Raw genomic sequence first — 22,430 nt, 5'->3', positions numbered from 1 at the left:
ACTATAACTGAGGAGAAATTTCTGGCGCAACGTTATAAGAAGTGATCGATTGATAGGACTCATTCTGAGACATCAAGGGGTCACCAATTTAGTACTGGAGGGGCGTGGGTTGGGGTGGGGGGGAAAAATTGTAGAGGGGGCTAAGAGATGAATATTCTAAGCATGTTCAGGAGGACGTGGAGTGGCAACAGTTATGCAGAGATGGATACGCTTGAACAGATTATAGTATTATGGAGAGCTGCATGAACCAGCTTTCGGATAACAAGAATTTAGAAAACCGGCGTTAAGCGTGCTGGTCGGCTGCGTTGTTCCTTTAGTTTAGAACACCGTCTTCTAAGAAAGAGCCTTGGGTAGCACTCCGTGATTTCTCGGCCTGTATGCTGCTGTGCTAACATGGGTGATCCTTAAGCGAATACAGATGGTTCGTTGCTGATGTATGGTGGGATAGCACACAGTTACATTTATTGTTTATCTTATCCGTAGATTCTTTTAGTGTGCAGATTAATGATCGTTACATCTAATCTACAAATGATAGCTCATAAGTTAAAACCGTAAGCCACACAACCAGCTTAGCTTGAACAAATAATGCCATTTATCTATTAAGAATCCCTTTGCAAAGACACCCAAATCTTGCAGTTTCCAAGGATGATCCTCAAATAAATGTTTTGATAGCTCCCAGTTACAATTCTTCAAGTATTACTTTGTTTGAGTTGCGTAACGATATTGTTGCATAAGGTGATTGTAAAACACTCAGCAAATGTAAGTTTCTTAACACAGTATAAAGCTTCTGATGTAGGCAAGCACCACAGTTAACTCTACATCTATATCTGCATTACAATCCGCAAGCCACCTAATGGTGTGCGGCGGAGGTTACTTCTGCTGCAACCAACTGATGGCTCTTTCCCTACTCGCTAATGGCGCGTGCCAAGAATGACTGTGGTAGGCCCCCGTATCTGCTGTAGTGTCTCTAATGTTCTGGTCGTGATCATATAGCGAGGGGTACGTGGGAGGAAGTAATTTGTTGTCCGAGTCTTCACTGCAAGTATTCTCTTTTGTAGCGTATACCACTTGAGTTTCTTTGGTATCTATGTAACGTCTCGCACCTAAGATATTGCAACAAGACAAACCACTCTTCGCTGGTGCTTCTCTATCTTTTTTATCAGTCTCACGCGGTAAGGGTTCCACATTGATGAACAGTACCCAACTATTGATCGAAAAAGCGCCTTGTAAGCCGGTTCCTTCGAGGATGAATTACATTACCTTAAAATTCTTCCTAAGGATCCCAGTCTGGCGCCTGTTCTTCCTGCTTCATGTTTTATGTGGTCATTCCACGTAAGTTCACTCGGGATAGATTCGCCAAGATATTACACGGTTTCCAGCAATTTCCCTTCAATAGTTCAGTTGCACATTAGTGGAGCTCTTTTACTATGTAAGCGCAAAATTTACGTTCAGGGGTCAACTGCCAGAGTCTGCACCATTCATCAATTATCTGGAGATCATTCTGCAAATCGTTACCACCTTCTGTCGTTGCTAGTTTGTTATAGACAACCGCATCATCTGCGAACTGCGTTAGAGGCCATCCGACGCTTTCTACTAGATCATTTATATATACTGTAAAGAGCAACGGTCCTATCACACTTCCCTGTGGTACTACGGGTATCGCCTTTATATCTGTCGAGTTTGTTTCGTTACCGACGTGTTGAGTTCTGTCTGCGATTAGCAAAATTATTTCCATGTATCCCTTGATGCAGAAAGATGTGATGCAAATGGAACTTACGACAGTGGAGAACACGTACTGCACTTGTCTGACCCATGACGCTTCCTCGAGTGATTGCAAGCGAACTACTTTTCGTATCTACTACTACAGCAGCCAGAAAATTAAAATCATCCTCCTCGCCAGTCACCCTTTTCGTTCTATAACGTATTTTAAGCGTTACTCTGCAACTTGCTTGAATTGTTTGAAGACGTTCACAAATAACAGCTGCGCTGGTAGTGGTCCATTGGGATACCTTTCGGCGTACGCGTTACATTAACGAACGGCATTCGTCCTACATTCACAACAAACTATGAGCATGTCCACTTTTCCCACAATGGGATATACCATGTTCTAAGAAGGACCTACTACGTCCAGTATCACACATTAAGTAAGTGGACTGACGCAATGCAATCGCAGCATATAGAGAACACAATGTAAACAAACATAACATCATCGCCTAGCATGTAAACGACAGAATGGAACAAACATCTGTCAGTGTTTACAGTTATCACAAAACGATAACTCGTAAACTACTTGCACTAGTTTCCTGCAACAAACACCGTTGACATTCTCATTTATGCTACTTTTACCATTTTTCTCTCAATAGGCATTGTCCCATTTAAAAATTTGTAACTGTTGTAAATAACTCCAATTCCGGAGACATCTCAAACTCTGTGCATTTTCTGCAAATAGCACCCTTGCCTGCAATTCAGTTCCTTGGAAAACTGCATAGCGATAACATCTTCCATGTCCGAAATACAGGGTTGCACGAATAAAAGGGACCAGTTCAAGTGGACACGATTGGGCGTGAATGTGTGCTTGTAAACACACGACAACAGGTTGGAGCAATTGACCGTACGGCCGGCCGAACCTTGGAGCACATTTAGACAGTCTCCACGCCTTAGTCAGTCCGGTCGCGGGCCTGGCTGGTCAGCCAGGTCACCTGATCTGTCAGTGTGCGACCACATTGTGTGGGGAGCCGTCAAGTGCATCGCAATAACCTGCCTGGGCCCAAAAGTGCAAAGAAGTGATTGTTGGTCACTTCCAACATCTGCTATAATCAGTAGTGTAGGTCCTTTTCCTCTTCCCTGTTTCTTTGTACCCTGGAACACTGTTCTCCAGGCCACATTTATTTGCCCCGCCCCGTATTTGCGGTGAAGTTGTTAGGTGATTCACACTGTATAGTAGCATTTCTTTCTATGAACGACCCAAGGGTCATCAGTATATGTTACTTGACAGTTACTTGTAAGTTACTTTCGTCCTTAAGTTTTGCACAGCAGTGTAGACAAAAAGAGAATTTCTCAAATATTATGTTCAGCAGAAAGTAATAACGGCACAGGGAAAACTTGACAGAGCTGCTATTCAAGGCTAGCAAAGAAACTGAGAGAAAGTGTTCTGTCTATGGAATTTGGTTTTAAAAGGTACTAGAACAAACGAGTTGTCATGTGCGAATGAAGCAACGGCATACTACAGAAAATTACAACTGTCCGAAAAAGCCGGCCGGTGTGGCCGAGCGGCTCTAGGCGCTTCAGTCTTGAACCACGCGACCGCTACGGTCGCAGGTTCGAATCCAGCCTCGGGCATGGATGTGTGTGATGTCCTTAGTTAGGTTTAAGTAGTTCTAAGTTCTAGGGGACCGATGACCTCAGATGTTAAGTCCCATAGTGCTCAGAGCCATTTGAACCATTTTTTGTCCGAAAAAGTTAGGCATCTAAATTACAGCGGCCACTTATTTGTTCAGACGCAATATGGATTCATATGCAATTCACTGCGAATGAATGTTGAATTGAACAGGAGTTTAATGCCACCGTGGCCGGGTCTTAGGTTCGCTTTGCCGGGTAATACAGCCCTTTTTTCAACTGATCATGACTGTAGGAATCAAAAAAATGGTTCAAATGGCTCTGAGCACTATGGGACTTAATTGCTAAGGTCATCAGTCCCCTAGAACTTAGAACTACTTAAACCTAACTAACCTAAGGACATCACACACATCCATGCCTGAGGCAGGATTCGAAGCTGCGACCGTAGCGGTCACGCGGTTCCAGACTGTGACTGTAGGAATCCGACAGGCTCCGTTGTCACAGTCGTGATGCAGAACTGTAAAGCGCAGTGTATGGACAAAGGGAGGGAGGGAGTTACGGGCCTTAGTGGAGTGCTGTGACTGGTTAGGGTGAGCCGAATGCGGCCAGAGCAGCGGATACGAGGTAGGCCTGCTCCATTATTCAGCTGTTTGCCGGCACGGACTACGCGCCGCGGCGTAGAGGCCGCTTAGGCCCCTGGGTAGCGGGATGCATAATCAGAGGTCCGCAGGCGTGTTTGCCGGCAGCGCCTCCGGGGCCGTGCCGAGGCCTCCCGTGTGACGCACGGACACCACGCGGGAATCTGCCGCGAATCACATCTGTCCCACGTGCTGGAGGTTGCATAGGCTCACAATTCCTGCCGGAGGTGGAGCTTCAACCACCGCGACACTTGCTGTCTGAAGGTAAAATCTTCTGAGTCGTCACGCGGCGGCATATCTCTTCAAGCTTATTCACTGACCGAAGTTTCCATCCCTCTGTAGGCACCATCTTCAGGACTCCACTAATGTGGTGGATGGCTGAAAACGCTCAAAAGACAGTGCCGCCCGGAAAACCGGTCTTTCATAACTGAATGCCACACTGACTTTTGACAGTGTTCTGCTATCCGGGAGTGGAATCTTGAAGAAGATCCCGCCGAAGAAGTCGAAACGTCGACCACTGAACGAAGTTTTAAGAGGCAAAACGAGGCACACTGATTCAGAAGATCGAACCAGCAATTACACATAACATGAAACCCTACACACTTACTTTACATTCCTCTTTTTCTACTGTCGGCCGCGGTGGTCTAGCGGTTCTAGGCTCTCAGTCCGGAACCGCGCGACTGCTACGGTCGCAGGTTCGAATCCTGCCTCGGGCATGGATGTGTGTGATGTCCTTAGGTTAATTAGGTTTAATTAGTTCTAGGTTCTAGGGGACTGATGACCACAGATGTTAAGTCCCATAGTGCTCAGAGCCATTTGAACCATCTTTTTCTCCATATTGTCCTTCCAGCGTGACACATTTTTCTCAAGGATGGATAAACTTGACGCGTTACCTGTTATCGTGATCTAGAAATGATGCTAGAGGCGTTACCTGTTATCGTGGTCTAGAAATGATGCTAGAGGCGTTACCTGTTATCGTGGTCTAGAAATGATGCTAGAGGCGTTACCTGTTATCGTGGTCTAGAAATGATGCTAGAGGCGTTACCTGTTATCGTGGTCTAGAAATGATGCTAGAGGCGTTACCTGTTATCGTGGACTAGAAATGATGCTAGAGGCGTTACCTGTTATCTTGGTCTAGAAATGATGCTAGAGGCGTTATCGTGGTCTAGAAATGATGCTAGAGGCGTTACCTGTTATCGTGGTCTAGAAATGATGCTAGAGGCGTTACCTGTTATCGTGGACTAGAAATGATGCTAGAGGCGTTACCTGTTATCTTGGTCTAGAAATGATGCTAGAGGCGTTATCGTGGTCTAGAAATGATGCTAGAGGCGTTACCTGTTATCGTGGTCTAGAAATGATGCTAGAGGCGTTACCTGTTATCTTGGTCTAGAAATGATGCTAGAGGCGTTACCTGTTATCTTGGTCTAGAAATGATGCTAGAAGCGTTACCTGTTATCGTGGTCTAGAAATGATGCTAGAGGCGTTATCGTGGTCTAGAAATGATGCTAGAGGCGTTACCTGTTATCGTGGTCTAGAAATGATGCTAGAGGCGTTACCTGTTATCGTGGTCTAGAAATGATGCTAGAGGCGTTACCTGTTATCTTGGTCTAGAAATGATGCTAGAGGCGTTATCGTGGTCTAGAAATGATGCTAGAGGCGTTACCTGTTATCGTGGTCTAGAAATGATGCTAGAGGCGTTACCTGTTATCGTGGTCTAGAAATGATGCTAGAGGCGTTACCTGTTATCGTGGTCTAGAAATGATGCTAGAGGCGTTACCTGTTATCGTGGTCTAGAAATGATGCTAGAGGCGTTACCTGTTATCGTGGACTAGAAATGATGCTAGAGGCGTTACCTATTATCTTGGTCTAGAAATGATGCTAGAGGCGTTATCGTGGTCTAGAAATGATGCTAGAGGCGTTACCTGTTATCGTGGTCTAGAAATTATGCTAGAGGCGTTACCTGTTATCGTGGACTAGAAATGATGCTAGAGGCGTTACCTGTTATCTTGGTCTAGAAATGATGCTAGAGGCGTTATCGTGGTCTAGAAATGATGCTAGAGGCGTTACCTGTTATCGTGGTCTAGAAATGATGCTAGAGGCGTTACCTGTTATCGTGGACTAGAAATGATGCTAGAGGCGTTACCTGTTATCTTGGTCTAGAAATGATGCTAGAGGCGTTATCGTGGTCTAGAAATGATGCTAGAGGCGTTACCTGTTATCGTGGTCTAGAAATGATGCTAGAGGCGTTACCTGTTATCTTGGTCTAGAAATGATGCTAGAGGCGTTATCGTGGTCTAGAAATGATGCTAGAGGCGTTACCTGTTATCGTGGTCTAGAAATGATGCTAGAGGCGTTACCTGTTATCGTGGTCTAGAAATGATGCTAGAGGCGTTACCTGTTATCGTGGTCTAGAAATGATGCTAGAGGCGTTACCTGTTATCGTGGTCTAGAAATGATGCTAGAGGCGTTACCTGTTATCGTGGACTAGAAATGATGCTAGAGGCGTTACCTGTTATCTTGGTCTAGAAATGATGCTAGAGGCGTTATCGTGGTCTAGAAATGATGCTAGAGGCGTTACCTGTTATCGTGGTCTAGAAATGATGCTAGAGGCGTTACCTGTTATCGTGGACTAGAAATGATGCTAGAGGCGTTACCTGTTATCTTGGTCTAGAAATGATGCTAGAGGCGTTATCGTGGTCTAGAAATGATGCTAGAGGCGTTACCTGTTATCGTGGTCTAGAAATGATGCTAGAGGCGTTACCTGTTATCGTGGACTAGAAATGATGCTAGAGGCGTTACCTGTTATCTTGGTCTAGAAATGATGCTAGAGGCGTTATCGTGGTCTAGAAATGATGCTAGAGGCGTTACCTGTTATCGTGGTCTAGAAATGATGCTAGAGGCGTTACCTGTTATCTTGGTCTAGAAATGATGCTAGAGGCGTTATCGTGGTCTAGAAATGATGCTAGAGGCGTTACCTGTTATCGTGGTCTAGAAATGATGCTAGAAGCGTTACCTGTTATCGTGGTCTAGAAATGATGCTACCTGAAAAATCATATCCGCATTCTGGAAAATCGTTGCCACGCAATGGTTTCCTCATCCGAGGAATTTGGAGCAAGACACTAAGTACCGTGTGACTAGAATACGGAGATGTAAAATTTGATAGCTCTAGGAAGCTGCATGTTCGGTGGGCGTGAGCTGTGCAGACTGAGGTGAGGGCGTTGTCATGTCGCACAAACACCCCTGTACAGTTTCCCGACGTTAAGCTTGTCAGAGCCTTTGGGTAGTGTGATCCTATGATGGTTGCACCTCACGAGCTTGTGGTGTTAGCACCACATCATGGCAAACGTACAGCAACAATGTCGGCTGTAGCTTCACCTTTTACGTCGGTGGTCAATCCATACACTTCCGCTACTCCCTTTGCTCCTGTTACACTCAGCACTTGTCTGTGGTGTACACGCAGCTGAGGATCTCGACTGGCCTGCAACACTTCTGCTTCTTGCTCGGTTCGGTGCGCTTTGTGAACCGGCAGAGCAGACATGGCACTCAGCGAGTGATGAACTATTTCATGTTAAAAATATTGTGCGACACTTTCTAAACTCAGTCCGGATTTATTTTCATTTCCATTACTACAGCCTCGATCGTCATAGCCTGTCTTCGCTTGAAATTCCTCTTTCTTCGCAGACAGACGGTGTCTCACTTATTTCTACGCAATTACGACCTCTATGACCACACAACTAACGATTATCTCATTGTCTCATATTAATTCCTTCAAATGCCGAAAACATATTACCGAACGGTCAGAGAGTACCAGGACTGGCCAAAATTACCTGTAAACAAACAAAAAGGTACCTAAGTAAATTTATGTTTCCAATGTGCTAATTAACACTTTATGGTTACCCCTCATGTACACAATGTGACCAGAAACCGAGCTATTTGGTTAATTCTTCTATTTATTTTGAATTTACTGAACTGTTTGGGAATTTTGGTATGCACCTTAAAAGCCATTCAGGTAACTGAAGCTGGAACGTGATGAGCATTTGGCCCAGTGGGCTAAACCTTGTAGTAATTTAGTGGTGCTGTAAATGTTGAATTTGTACCTTGTGTAATCCTGACTGCTGAGTTTTTAAATTCTTTTATAGGTAGTGTTCCTACTAAGAGTTAGAGGGTGGTTATATCGTGGAACGATTTTGTGTGTGATTGGAACTGGATTCAAACCCTCTTGGAGTGGAAAAGCTTATGCGTATTTGTGAAATAAAGACGAACGTGTACATGCCTCTTAACCCAGCACCACTGTTCCTCAGTAACCAATTCCGCAACACATCATATGAAGTGCGGTGCTTAAATGCTTACCTCAAATAAATTTTAACTCCTTAAAGATATTCCTTACCTCTTTCCATCAAGACGGGTAGTGATCAGGCGCTCTTGAGGCCACTACCAATGCATTACCACAACTCCATTAATTTCTGTTTTTTCATTTTTTATCATTTTTTATTTTTCTCTCTATGCTCGTATTAGTTACTATAGGACGTTCTAGAAATAGTTTGAAGGGAAAAAAAGTTTGGTTGGCTTATTATATTTGACTCATTTTTTATCTGTCATTTACCTGATTAAAAGGAAGCTCTTAAAATCTCTATGAAGCCACACGAAATTTAATTATGGGAGTCTCGTAATGCAAGAAATATATCACATTAACACTTAAACAAGGACTTAAAGCTGTGATTGATAATTTGTAACAGCGTGCCAATTACAAGTTTATGACGAAACAGTTAATTTATGCCTGTTGTTTCTCACAACAAATAAGTAAAAATTAGGCCTATAATGACCTTACGATTAACCGAACTCTTGGTCAAACTACGTATTTAATAATTCCAAACGTTCCATTAGTGGTGGATTGACCTGGAGAGCGTCTCACCACTTGCGGCCGGCCGAGGTGGCCGAGCGGTTCTAGGCGCTACAGTCAGGAACCGCGCGACCGCTACGGTCGTAGGTTCGAATCCTGCCTTGGGCATGGGTATGTGTGATGTTCTTAGGTTAGTTAGGTTTAAGTAGTTCTGAGTTCTAGGGGACTGATGACCTCAGAAGTTAAATCCCATAGTGCTCAGAGCCATTTTTGAACGACTTGCGTGGCCCCAGCTGTGAACAATCTATCGCTACATTATGGTCTTGAATATCCGATCACTGCAGGACCGAAGTTCCCTCTCCGAATAGAGGAAGCAGAAGCAAACAGGCAAGAACCTAATACAAAATTGGTGCAAAAAAACAAAAAAACAAAAACGTTGCATTGGAAGGGCAATGCGTGACGTGCTATAGGCGTCAGGACAACGTGTGACACTCTATGAGAAAGTTTGCTTTGTTCTCGGCCTTGGGGTTGATTACACACACACACACACACACACACACACACACACACACACACACACACTAGATTAGCCTTTTGTCACTGACCTTCAACCGTTAAATTTTAAAACTTTTAGTGTCAGAAATAAGTAATGTTGCAAATGATATTATGCAAATTAGTTTTACAGAAAATAATATAATCTCGTTTAACATCTCAGTTGAACGCCAGGCGCCTAATCTCTTACTGAAATGTTTATAAATTATTAGTCATACCCCAATCACTGATAGGTGTTCACGCTACCTACACTCTGGTACAATATTCTACACTTGACGATGGTGCATTTACAAAAAAATGGCTCTGAGCACTATGGGACTTAACATCTATGGTCATCATCCCCTAGAACTTAGAACTACTTAAACCTAACTAACCTAAGGACAGCACACAACACCCAGCCATCACGAGGCAGAGAAAATCCCTGTCCCCGCCGGGAATCGAACCCGGGAACCCGGGCGTGGGAAGCGAGAACGCTACCGCACGACCACGAGATGCGGGCTGGTGCATTTACACTGATAAGCTAAACCATTACGGGCCCACAGTGACATTGGATGCCTTGATGTCCTTGCGCGCACATGACGCCGTAACAAAAGAATGTAAGCGGAGCCGACGCGGACGGGGAAACACCATAGCGAAGATACGTGCAGCAAATGGAGAAATTCCTTGAGATAAGCGACTTTGACAAACGACAGATTATTATTACATAGAGCCTGTGAACAAGTATGTGGAATGCTGTGACGCTAGTCGAATTTTCAGGTGCTACTGTCGTGAGCGTCTGCGGACAGAGGTAGAAGGACAGTGAGACTGCCATTAGGCGCAACGTGTTTGGACGCCCACGACTGTTCAGGGAACACGGGCTCGCCCGCTTCCCTGTTTTCGACTGTACTTGAGTGACATCTGCCAACATCGTAGTATAGTAGCATTTTATTCAAATGTCGAGCGATTCGCAAATTGTTCCAATCGGCTTCTTTGAACACCACAACACATCCTCTCTCAGATGATGACAGCTGCATATGTTAACTATATATGACGGTAGTATCTGTTCCCGAAAGAACGGTTACCGTGGATGACCATGCAGCTTTGCTAGAAATGAAATGATAATTAAATGGACACCCTAGCTGCGAACAGGCGTTGATGTACTTCATTGGGGACATGTTGAAAATGTGTGCCCCGACCGGGACTCGAACCCGGGATCTCCTGCTTCGAGTCCCGGTCGGGGCACACATTTTCAACATGTCCCCAATGAAGTACATCAACGCCTGTTCGCAGCTAGGGTGTCCATTTAATTATCATTTCATTTCTAGCAAAGCTGCATGGTCATCCACGGTAACTGTTCTTTCGGGAACAGATACTACCGTCATATATAGTTAAAATATGGCTTCCCGGCCATTGACGTTCTTGTGCGAACGCACACGCTATGCCCGAACTCGTACGGGACTTGGTAGATTAATCTGCCACGAGTAATGAGTATGATGGGCAAACACCTATTAGGCGCACTACGAATTTAGTGGTGTGGACATGTTGGGAATGTGCATCTCACGGGGAGCGTGCAAGGGATAAGTCCCTGCAGACGCACTATCCTCTGTGCCCGCGGTGGCTCAGATGGATAGAGCGTCTGCCATGTAAGCAGGAGATCCCGGGTTCGAGTCCCGGTCGGGGCACACATTTTCAACATGTCCCCAATGAAGTACATCAACGCCTGTTTGCAGCTAGGGTGTCCATTTAATATTCATTTCAGCTGCATATGTTGTTCACGTGTTTGTCTGCGAGGGATAGTTACCGTCCAACTAATCACACAGAATTAAATTCGCAAATACATTGTACCCTGGTATTAACATGTCCCTTGTTTACTATCTTTGCCATCTGGGTAGTGAAACTGAACTGCATCGTCGCATATTCATCCATCGGTCCCAAAGTTTACAATTAGTTTCTGACGAATTTGTAGAACTCCTTTCTGGTGCTGGGATTTCCATCCCCGCCACGGTCCCCATACGTTCATGTCAAACTGAACTCTGCCATGGTCGTCTACGACTAAATCCCATAGCACTGCGCCCATTCCCACCCCCCCCCTGCCCCCCCCCTCCCGAACCAGTGGGGCAGTAGTGGAAATTAATGTCAAATACGCAGGTAAAACTTCGTTTCATCACGTTCTAGTGGCTGTGGATAGACAGTAAATGGCAACGATAAACTAGAACAGATCTGTTTGATGAAGCTGGAATTCGCAGAAGCGGAGCGTCAAATGACGCAGTTGTTTACGGTGCTACTGTGGAACAGTCGCGCTTCGTCAGTAAACATCTGGTGTTTACCGGCAGCCTCCACAGTTCAGCGCGAGTGCACTCCGAACAGCGCTTGTTAGCTCAGAGGTCGCAGCAGTCGGCCGCGAAACTCCGCCCGTCGAGTTCAGCTGCCGCGGGCGCACTGCACACCGGCAGGGGTGGCTGGTGCAGGGGGCTCGGTCTGTTCCACCGTGCGCAGGGGCGGGCGCCACACCACACTACCGAAACCCGCGCGTTCGCTCTCCCCACGTACCAGTGACAGGAACTGCGTGTGCACTGCCAGCACTGCACCGACAGGGGTGCAGCTACAAGCCAGAGATTCCGAAATCGAGATGGGGCCATTGTTCGGGCTGAAAACGGCGTCTATTAATATAGCCATGTGGAAACTGCACGAAACTGGGCAAGCAGTTGAAACACATGCTTTTGTAACACAACATCTACGTATATATCTACACTCCGCAAACCACACTACATTGAATGACGAAGGTACCTTATACCACCACTAATAATTTCATCTCCTGCAGAGAACTGGTAGACAGTACGTTACCTGATGTTTTCTTTTAGTATATAAGCTTATTTCGGCTTTATTGCCTTTGTCAGTACATCTCAAAATTATCGCATTTATTTATAATTTATATAGTATATAATGCATTAGGTTTCCAGAATGAGATTTTCACTCTGCAGCGGAGTGTGCGCTGATATGAAACCTCCTGGCAGATTAAAACTGTGTGCCCGACCGAGACTGGAACTCGGGACCTTAGCCTTTTGCGGGCAAGTGTTCTACCATCTGAGCTACCGAAGCACGACTCACGCCCGCTACTCATTGCTTTACTTCTGCCAGTACCTCGTCTCCTACCTTCCACACTTTACAGAAGCTCTCCTCCGAACCTTTCAGAACCTTGCTTCGGTAGCTCAGATGGTAGAACACTTGCCCGCGAAAGGTTAAGATCCCGAGTTCGAGTCTCGGTCGGGCACACAGTTTTAATCTGCCAGGAAGTTTCATATCAGCGCACACTCCGCTGCAGAGTGAAAATCTCATTCCGGAAATATCCCCCAGGCTGTGGCTAAGCCATGTCTCCGCAATATCCTTTCTTTCAGGAGTGCTAGTTCTGCAAGGTTCGCAGGAGAGCTTCTGTAAAGTTTGGAAGGTAGGAGACGAGGTGCTGGCAGAAGTAAAGCTGTGAGTACCGGGCGTGAGTCGTGCTTCGGTAGCTCAGATGGTAGAACACTTGCCCGCGAAAGGCAAAGGTCCGGAGTTCGAGTCTCGGTATGCATAAAGGTTTTTTACATTCGATGTTTTGTACTCACGTCCTGACATTGTAGATGGACATATTTAAATTTTGAGTAAAGTAATTACTGCTTGAGCCGTGGTAAAAACTGCTGTTTTGAAGAGCGCGTCGCAGCGCGCAGTGTGAAGCAGTCGCCCTCAGTTTCTGGCGGTGGCGCCGCTGTGGCAATCGCAGCTTTGGTGTCTCCCTCTAGTGGGAAATGGGAAAGGGTGCCTGTTCACGTGCATTTAAGGGGCGCTGTGAGCTCGCCAGTCGGTGAGTCTGGGTCACTCTCTCATACCCAGCTTGCTAGTCTGTCTCTCGTCCGCATTTGTTAGGCAGTTAGTGTCTGTCTGTCGTTCGGAGTGCTGGTATGTCTGTCGTTCGGATCAACCTTTAAAACCGGCAAAGTGAGTGTCTTGCCACTCCGCCAGTAAGAGAACTCAGTGAGTGGTCGCCCGGTCGGGGCTTAGTTTCTGCATCTGAGTGTTAGGCTGTCTGCTCGAGTTTGCTCAGGCAATGGTCATTGGCGGTTGGATCGATCGGTTGGTCGGTCGCGCACTGGGACACAAGATGACTTGTCCGTCTTGAGCGTCGCCGCTTGTGAGGTCACCACGTGAGGAATTCGCGGTCGACACCAGAGCAACAGGAGTCAACCCACGACATCAGTCTGGCCGGTGCGAGCTGCGACACCGTGAGACGGGAGATCGGCGCGCCTTCATGCGTCCGTTGAAGCTGCTGGCAGCGGACGGTTTGGGAGAGCGATTTGGGGGTGCTGCGCCAGGTCTTCTCGAGAAATCGCAGTTTATTAGAAGTTAAGTTATTGATGATACCTTGTTTGATTTACTCTTGTCAAATTCTACTTGATTTCTTGGTGAGGTCACCAGCCGTTTTGCTTTGGGGTCGTCCTACCATTCTTCTCCGTTTGCCCACCCGCGGGAAGATCGTTGTTTATAAATTGGGTGGTCCGTTTTTCCATTGTGGAGTAGGGGCGCGTTAGAGCAACCTGGAGTTCAGGTTGTTCGGATATCTCCCTATCAATCTACAGTACGTTAGTAGCTGCCTCTGTCATGTTTGTCGGATTTGGTGTGTTAACGAATTTATTGCTTGGATTGTAACGGCCTAGTACCTGAAATATGTTTTGATCTTTGGAAACTTTGATACTATTGCCTATGATCTTGAGAGGCGATATCGGTGTACTGTAGAGCATCTTAACTATTGTTTGGCCAACCTTGTAGAATTTTATATAAGATTGTATTTCATGGGCTTTTATTTAAACGATCATTTTAGCATATAAAGCTGCTACCCTTTCACCGTAAGACTTTTCTTAGAAGTTAAAATCAAGTTGAACCTTCGGTGCCAAGGTTAATATTTTAATTGTTAGTGTTTTGTGCCATTTCCATCCCTCCTACGGGGGTGCATAGTTTGTGTGCTTGTGTAAATTGTCAAAACTCTTAGTTTAAAGTTATCTGGTGTGTTGCAGATTTGCTCCAGTGTAGTCTCTCAGAGGATGTTGTGAGCGGTCGTAACTACGGCCGTGTCAAAAGGGAGCGGCAAGGTTCTCTGCCCGAAAGCTCATACAGTCAAAACTTGTTTCTTTCTGCCTCTGAATAAATCGTAACTTTGATATTTAGAGGGTGCTTTCTGATTATAATTTTAAATCTGTTTCTTTTAAAAAAATGCTTTTAGGCACTATTAAAGTGAATAAAATTCCCATTTGTTAAAAGGAATTTGGTTATGATTTCATCAGTTACTCCCTGGCAACTACTTCCATGCTTACATAGTTTGATTAAATGTGTTAATGTTCTTGATGAATCGCTAGTAAATAAAATAAATTCTTAAGAATACTCTTTGAAAATAAATCACGGTTCACTGCTGTCTGTAGTTGTTGAACGCAATTTTATTTCAGTCACTTTTTAAAGTTATTCGTTAATTTGTAGTTGTACTATATTATAATATGTTTGTTATTACTAGATAATGTAGAAATTCAAGTTTTACTGCTGTTTGTTTCCATCAACAACGTCATGAATTGAGCATAAAGTTAAATGTAAGAAACTTTTATAAATCATGTGTTATGTTAATTATTAATGAATGCAAATGTTTTCAGATATACTGATGAAAGCAATAAACCAGAAATAAGCTTATATACGAGGGCTATTGGGAAAGTGAGGTCCGATGGGGTGCGAAATGGAAACCACAGCGAAAATCCGATGAAGCTTTGCACAGATGCGTTGGGCAGTGCCTCTAGTATGTTCGTCAAGCTCGTCATGTCGCTCCTTCCAGTTGTGAGCACACAGTGAGCACCTAAAGACGCTTAGATCAGCTGTGTCTCCCGACAAGTATAAGGGCGTGAAGTAAGATTTCGCCTGATCTCATGCAACCCACATAACATGTGTTTCCTTGTCCATGACAATTCTCGGCCGAACTCTGCAAGGGCAGTGAAGATGTTCCTGCAGCGTTTTCGACGGGAAGTGTTTGATCACCCACAATAAACCCCGTAATTGACCATCCCTGAATTTCATCTGTGCTCGTATGAACCGATGGCTATGAAGACAATATTCGGGCACAGACAACGAGCTGTGGACCAGCGTAGAGAATTGGCAGGAAGCACATGCGATTGCCTTGTATGACGAGGGTACTGGAATGTTGGTACAATGCTACAATAAATGTCTAAAACGAACCGGCGAATATGCAGAGAAGTAGCTGGAAGGTGTAGCTAACTGTTGCAAATTAAACCTTTTTTGGTTTTCACTGTGGTTTCCATTTTGCGAGCGATTGCATCTTACTTTCCGAATAGGCCTCGAACTATAATAAAATATCAAGCCTCATACTGACTACCAATTCTCTGCATGTCCTACTATGATACAATATATTCTGCTGATGGTCTGACAATGAAGATAATCTCCTCTTCCCTTCCATCGCAAATGGACCGATGGGAAAAAGACTTTATAAAGCCCTCCTCACGAACCCTAATTTCTAGCATCATATCTTCATGGTTCTCAAGCAAAATGTATGTTTCCGGTAGTAGAGTCGTTCTGGAGTCGGACGCCAACGCCGATTCTCTAAATTTCCACAACAGGGCCTTGCGAAAAGAGCGTCATTTTCAATCCAGGGATTCATATTTGACTTCACGAAGCATCTCCATAATATCTGTGGGTTGTTCGCACCTCTTGGTACATGGAGGTATGCATACAAAGATGGTGATATTACAACCATAACAATGCCAGAGACTTCCACTCTCAGAGACATTTCATTACGTGTATGTATGTGACAGTAGGAACTTACAAATTGCTAATGTTACGTTACTTAATATTTACATTGAAAGAGAATTGATTAAAATTAAGAATAACAAATACAGCAGTCAGTCATAAAGTTTTACTGCAGTCATGGTATACATTGGAACAAAAGTAAATGATAAGGGCCAGATGTACAAAAATAAATATTACAACTATGGACATATTATGGCATACATTGATAGCACAGGAAATGGGTTTGAATGGATGTGCATATATAAATACTACAAATATTTAAAAAGATGAACGAAATTTTGAGGAAAGGCTGCATTGGCTTACTTGGTTTGTTCGTCTGAGACCAACAACAGAATCAATTTCCTAAATGTAAAAAACACCAACAAAAACCATAAACATCATTTTGAGATATATAGAAAACCAAAATCCACTGATGTATGTATCAACAGCTCATATTGTCATCCAAACCAGCATAAGATGTCATAGTTTAGATCCACACTGAACCGCCTACGCAAAATGCCTCTCGAGCAAAAGAAATCAGCCCTTCATATAGGTTATATAAAAAACTGCTTGCTCTGCTTAATACCTACTATACCTTCTTAGGGAGCATATTCTACAAAGTAAGCAGCCTATTTAAAAACGGAAACATTAAAATAAGCTTCCAAACAAAAACAAACTCCAGCAGTTAGCAGTTAACAACACAAAAAATAACAACCCCATATACAAAAAATCTGTCATACACAACCTCAGCTATCAAAGATGCCCTAATTACTATATATGGCGAACTGGAAGAAGCATTGAGACGCGTTTCAAAGAGCATAGAGATGACATGTTTGAACAACACTTCTAAATACACATTTGCCACACACACAACTACCAACAGTCATAGAATAATGAGCATTGAAGACCAGGTACTAGTAGTGCACCATGCTGAGAAAGGTAGCCTAATGAATTTGCTGGAGGAGATTGAAATGTATGTACATAAAAGCAAATTACCACGAAATCTCCTCAATGAACAAGCCGAGTTAGCCAGTGGAGCCTTTCTTCAAAATTTCATTCACCTGTTTTCCAATTTGAAGTAAAAAAAAGTCCACTTTTTTTTTTAATATTTGTAATATTTATACATGCATATCCATTTCAACCCATTTAATGTGCTTTCGATGTATGCCATAATATGTGAACAGTTGTAATATTTATTTATGTATATCTGGCCCTTATTATTTACTTTTATTCCAATGTATACCATAATGTTTATGTAATATCACTGCAGTAACACTTCATAACTGACTGCTTTATTTGTTTTTCTTTATTTTAATCAGTTTTCCTTCAATGTAAACAGTAAGTAATGTAACAGTAGCAATTTGTAAATTTCTACTGTCACATACATTACATAATGAAACATCTCTAAAAATGGAAGTCTTTGGTATTGTTATGGTTGCAATATCGCCATCTTTGTAATATACCTCCATGTGATAAAACTTCTGTGTGTGAGTGGTGCTTTACATTATGTGCATATATATACACACAAAAGTGCATTAAACAGTTTTCGCTGCTGCAAGATTATAAGCGACCTGCACTGGAACGTAATGGCGCAGATTCTTCATTGTAAGCAATCGAAACATCTTCCATTTAATAATAATAGTTTGTTTACATCACTTAAAATCGTCTTGAGGCACAGTTGAAATTAAAAAGACTTTGTCTTACATTTTATTTTGGTTGTAGGGCACCACCACCCCAAGGAAGGGTCGTCAATTGGGGAAACAAAACACGAAATGTAATGTATAACGTGAACTTGCCGTCTGAAGATGACCTATCGATCGAAATGGCACAGTTTAAATAGCATTGTAAAAAGTTGCTGGTTGTTGCAATCTTCTGTGTAAGAGTCAACCTATATTATGTACACAGCCACGGGATCAAAATGTCATTTTTTGACAAAGTAGCACTTTGTGTCTGTGGGAACCAAGGACATTACTGCACAGGCGCTATGTCACGGATTGCGCGGCCCTCCAGCCGGAAGTTCGAGTCCTCCCTCGGGAATGGGTGTGTGTGTGTTGTTCTTAGCATAAATTTGTTTAAGTCTATGGACCGATGACCTCAGCAGTTTGGTCCCATAGGAATTCACACACGCACACACTAGACGCCGAGGAGATTGGCGAACGAACCTGCAAATAAACACGGCGACTTTCGATGGACTCAAGGCCACACAACAAGAAACTTGCCACAACACTTTACCAACATATCACCATACGCAAAACACTCACAAGGCGAGATTAGTTTGCACGAACATTTCAATAGACCATTTGAAAAGGAAGAATATATGCTAATCTTGTCTATAAAACCATTAAATACATTTAAAATGATATACTGCATTACATCACATCAACTAGAAATTTTTTCTAAGAAACCTATTCGACAGTCACTTACGACGACACCTTCCTGTACGCCACAGCGTCATCGGCAAGAGGCCGTAAAATTGCTACCCATCCAATGCGTCAGGTCATTTATTTATACAGAGAAAAAAAGCTATCCAATTATACTTCCTATCAACACTCCTGACAATGACCTTGTATCTGATGAATATTCACCATCGAGCACTAGGCACTGGGCTTTTTAATTATGCGAGTCAGTTCTTTTACCTCTAAACGGGAGTCACCTGCTCTTTTTTCTAGTCGCTTCGGACTTTTCGCTCGGTGAGAAAATCGTGATAAAAAGCAGGTTAAGTAGGGGGCCAATTGAGCCGTGGTGCACCTCTTCTGGCACACCAGCTATTTGGCAGAACTATCTATTACCCGGCTGTACTACGATCTTTGCCCCTGTTGTGATCTGGCGGCGGGTATTGGCGGTAGGGGCGTTGGTCGCCGGACTCGCTACGAGGCGCTGGGACGTGCCTGAGGGGACGAAGGAGCTAGACACACGGGGGCTCGGCCACGGTGGCGCGGCCGGTCTGCCTTGCAAGGCGGTCGCGAGTTTGTGGTGGACCTGCCTGATCTCAACATCGGGCGCTGCTCGTCGCATTGCTTTGGGGTCTGTTTATTCGGAGAGACCCATCCCTAAAGACCATCTCGAACAGCGCTCTCCATCGCACGTGTAAATGGTTTTTGTGGTGTCACCGCCAGACACCACACTTGCTAGGTGGTAGCTTTAAATCGGCCGCGGTCCATTAGTACATGTCGGACCCGCGTGTCGCCACTGGCAGTAATTGCAGACCGAGCGCCACCACACGGCAGGTCTAGAGAGACGTACTAGCACTCGCCCCTACAGAATTCAACGTAATGAGCGGCAGCCTTTTTTGTTAGCATCCGTCGGGGTGCAGACGTACCGTGTGATAGTGAAATTGTTTCCCCGACGCGACGTAGCAACTCTGTCATACGACGAAATTTTATCTGCATTGGACGCATATTTCAAAGAAACAGTCAATGCCGTTTCAAAAAGTTATACGTTCTTTCGTACAAAACGTACAGCCGGGAGTGGGTTGCAACATTGCAAGCCCTTACAAGGGGTTGTGCTTTTGAGTGTGAATGTGGACTCCCTTATTCAGATACTATGGTGCGTGATGCAAACAGAACGTTTCTGATGTTCGCATACGGGAACAGATTTTGAAACTCGTCAATCCCTCCATTCAACAAGTGATAGACATATTGGATAGGCAAGACACACTTGACTTTGCTCAGGAATCATTTGCAACTTCGCCAGCTGTGTGTCGCATTAACCGGCCCGCCGGGCGCGCTGCACGGAACTGTAAACAGCCTTCGCGCACGTCCGCACCGCCTCATGTGCCGCACAAGCCAGCAAATGCAGTGCTGAAATCATGCCCGCGGTGTGCAACTAGACATTCGCGTGAGAATTGCCCGTCACGCCAAGCGATTTGCTTTTTCTGTAATAAGAAAGGACATGTTCAAAGTGTTTGCCAGAAAAAGCTTAGATCGGACACTCACAACCATTCCAGGCCCTTTGCTTCGCGCTGGAATCGAACCAAGGCCACTCAGGCTCGTGAACCTTCGCCCATGGACATTCATGTAGTTAATGCCACTCCGCCCTGTGCTACTCTCTCTAACAGTGACTGTGTTCGTCCCACAAAAAGTGTGCGTCGACGTCGACGGAAATCCCGTCACGTTGCAAGTGATTCCGTACTAGTGTCGGTTCAAGTTGCACAAAACAGTCACTCTTGTCGTCAGCAGGACAATAAACTTTTTGTAGATTTGGACTTTGCCAGACAAGTGATACCGTTCCAGCTCGATACCGGAGCTGCAGTTTCCTTGCTCAATCACGCCACGTACAACTGAGGCGAGTGCTAGTACGTCTCTCTAGACCTGCCGTGTGGTGGCGTTCGGTCTGCAATTACTGACAGTGGCGACACGCGGGTCCGACATGTACTAATGGACCGCGGCCGATTTAAAGCTACCACCTAGCAAGTGTGGTGTCTGGCGGTGACACCACAGTTTTCGTGCCTTCGTTTCGTCAAACGAGTTGGGCTGCAGTGAGAGTACTGCGAATTGGGGTGTGTGGGTGCGGTGCCATGTACCGCTTCTGTGCACAGAAGCTGTGACGTGTCATCTAATGGGAAGTGACTCCCGGTTGGGCCCCGGCGTTTAGGTGTTGTTTGGACGGCTAGTTCTTAGGTCACCTTTTACCCAGGTCAGCCCGGCGTCACTGTCCGTTTGATAAACTCACATGTATAATTTAAAAAAAATTAAATTTGCTTGCCAGTGAATTATATAAACTGTAACGTCTTACTTTTGTTATTGCTCAAAAATATATTTGTATTTAGTGCCACATTCCACATTTCCTTAAATCACTTCTGATGTAATTTACTGTTCGTTAAGTTACTGTAATTTGCTGCTTTCTTAAGAAGTAAGCTGTCATTTTTGATATTGTCTTAATGATGGGCACACATTGGTTGTATGTGGTCTAAAATAAATTGTTAATTTATGCCTTGAACTGCTGGTTGTTGTGTTTAAGGAGTGACATTATAGAGGCCTTGACCTAAGTCACACCAATGACACAGATTATTCTCTTTAAAACCAAATTGGGATGCCATCTGGACCAGGCGACTTAGTTGAAAACAATTGCTTCTCTGTGGAACGGGTGCCAATATTTATGCTTCCAATGCGGCAGTCTGTACGACAGTTAAACGCCAGTATGTTTGTACGATCCTCCTACGTGAATGATTACCCAAACGTGAAATTTAAAACTTGAGCTTTCTTTTTGTTGTCTTCTGTTTCTGTCCAAGACTGCTCGACGAGTGACTGCGTAGAAGCTGTCGACCCATTCAGCGATTTTAGTAATGTCCATTATTTTGTCGGGTTCTCGGCAGGCTCCTTCACTAGGGTGTGACGGTGGTAGATATAGTGTGCTTCGCGCCTTCTTACAGGCGCACGAATTTCTAACTTTTGCCTGCCAGCATTTGCATCTCTTTTCGAACCGAGAGAGTGCAACAGCCTGTTTCCTCAGCACTCTCCGAATTCAGTTATTAAGCCACGGAGGCTCCTTTCCATTCGTAATCCACTTACTTGTTATATACAACTCCAGAACGCGGTTTACAATCAATTTAAACATCCCCATTATCCCTCTGCATCCGTCATACTGGAGCCAGATGTTGTCTATTCACTCCTAAGCCGGATGCTAAGAACTTCTTATCTGCTTTTTCTAACATAAACAGTCTCCTGGCCTCTTTCACAGATTCATTAACTTTAGTAACCAAGGATACCATAATGACATCACGGGAACTAATCCCAGTCTCTGTACTGACACAGTCCTCGAGGCCAGGCCTGTTTGCAGCTGTAAAGCATGAAATATTTCCATTACGTGTGGGTTGTCTGAATAATTGTTCAAGGCAGTTTTCGGGAAACGTGTTCAGAAATGCGAGTGCTTCAGAAGACTGTCTGTCTGTACCACATGTTGTCAATCTATTTGCGTCCCAGTCTATTTATGGCTCAATAATACTAGCCTTCGTAGCCTTCAGTGAAATTGAGCTGATAAGGCAGGAAAATATGTTGCTATCTAACTGCGTCGATATTCGGTTACAAACAACATCGGACACTTGTAAACCTTACTGATAACTAATATACCAATACTGCATACCATTAACGGAGACGCTAATTAGTTTTCACTGGTTTCAAAATATTGTCTTTAAACGTACTGCCGACTACAAGGTATTGTGACGGTATATTAACTGTCCAGCTAATTTCTCCCGCAAATTTGTTTTTAAATAAACTTTTTTTCTTATGCCTACGTAAGGGATGAAAGTCTTTAAGCTCTATTATTCCTGTTTG

General features: G+C 44.3%; 1 protein-coding gene and 1 non-coding gene across 2 annotated transcripts in view; one reads left to right on the top strand and one right to left on the bottom strand.

Moving 5' to 3' along the window:
- Positions 1–22,430, bottom strand: part of LOC126101510 (NACHT and WD repeat domain-containing protein 2-like) — a 1,881,963-nt gene that overhangs the window by 1,260,122 nt on the left and 599,411 nt on the right. The gene's annotated exons all lie outside the window — the stretch shown is intronic.
- Trnat-ugu (transfer RNA threonine (anticodon UGU)) lies at positions 10,953–11,027 on the top strand. The gene has a single exon. It is a non-coding gene; the product is annotated as a tRNA-Thr (tRNA).

Source organism: Schistocerca cancellata, chromosome 9 (assembly GCF_023864275.1).
Source record: "Schistocerca cancellata isolate TAMUIC-IGC-003103 chromosome 9, iqSchCanc2.1, whole genome shotgun sequence".
NCBI lineage: Eukaryota > Metazoa > Arthropoda > Insecta > Orthoptera > Acrididae > Schistocerca > Schistocerca cancellata.
This window is presented reverse-complemented; position numbering and strand designations above follow the sequence as displayed.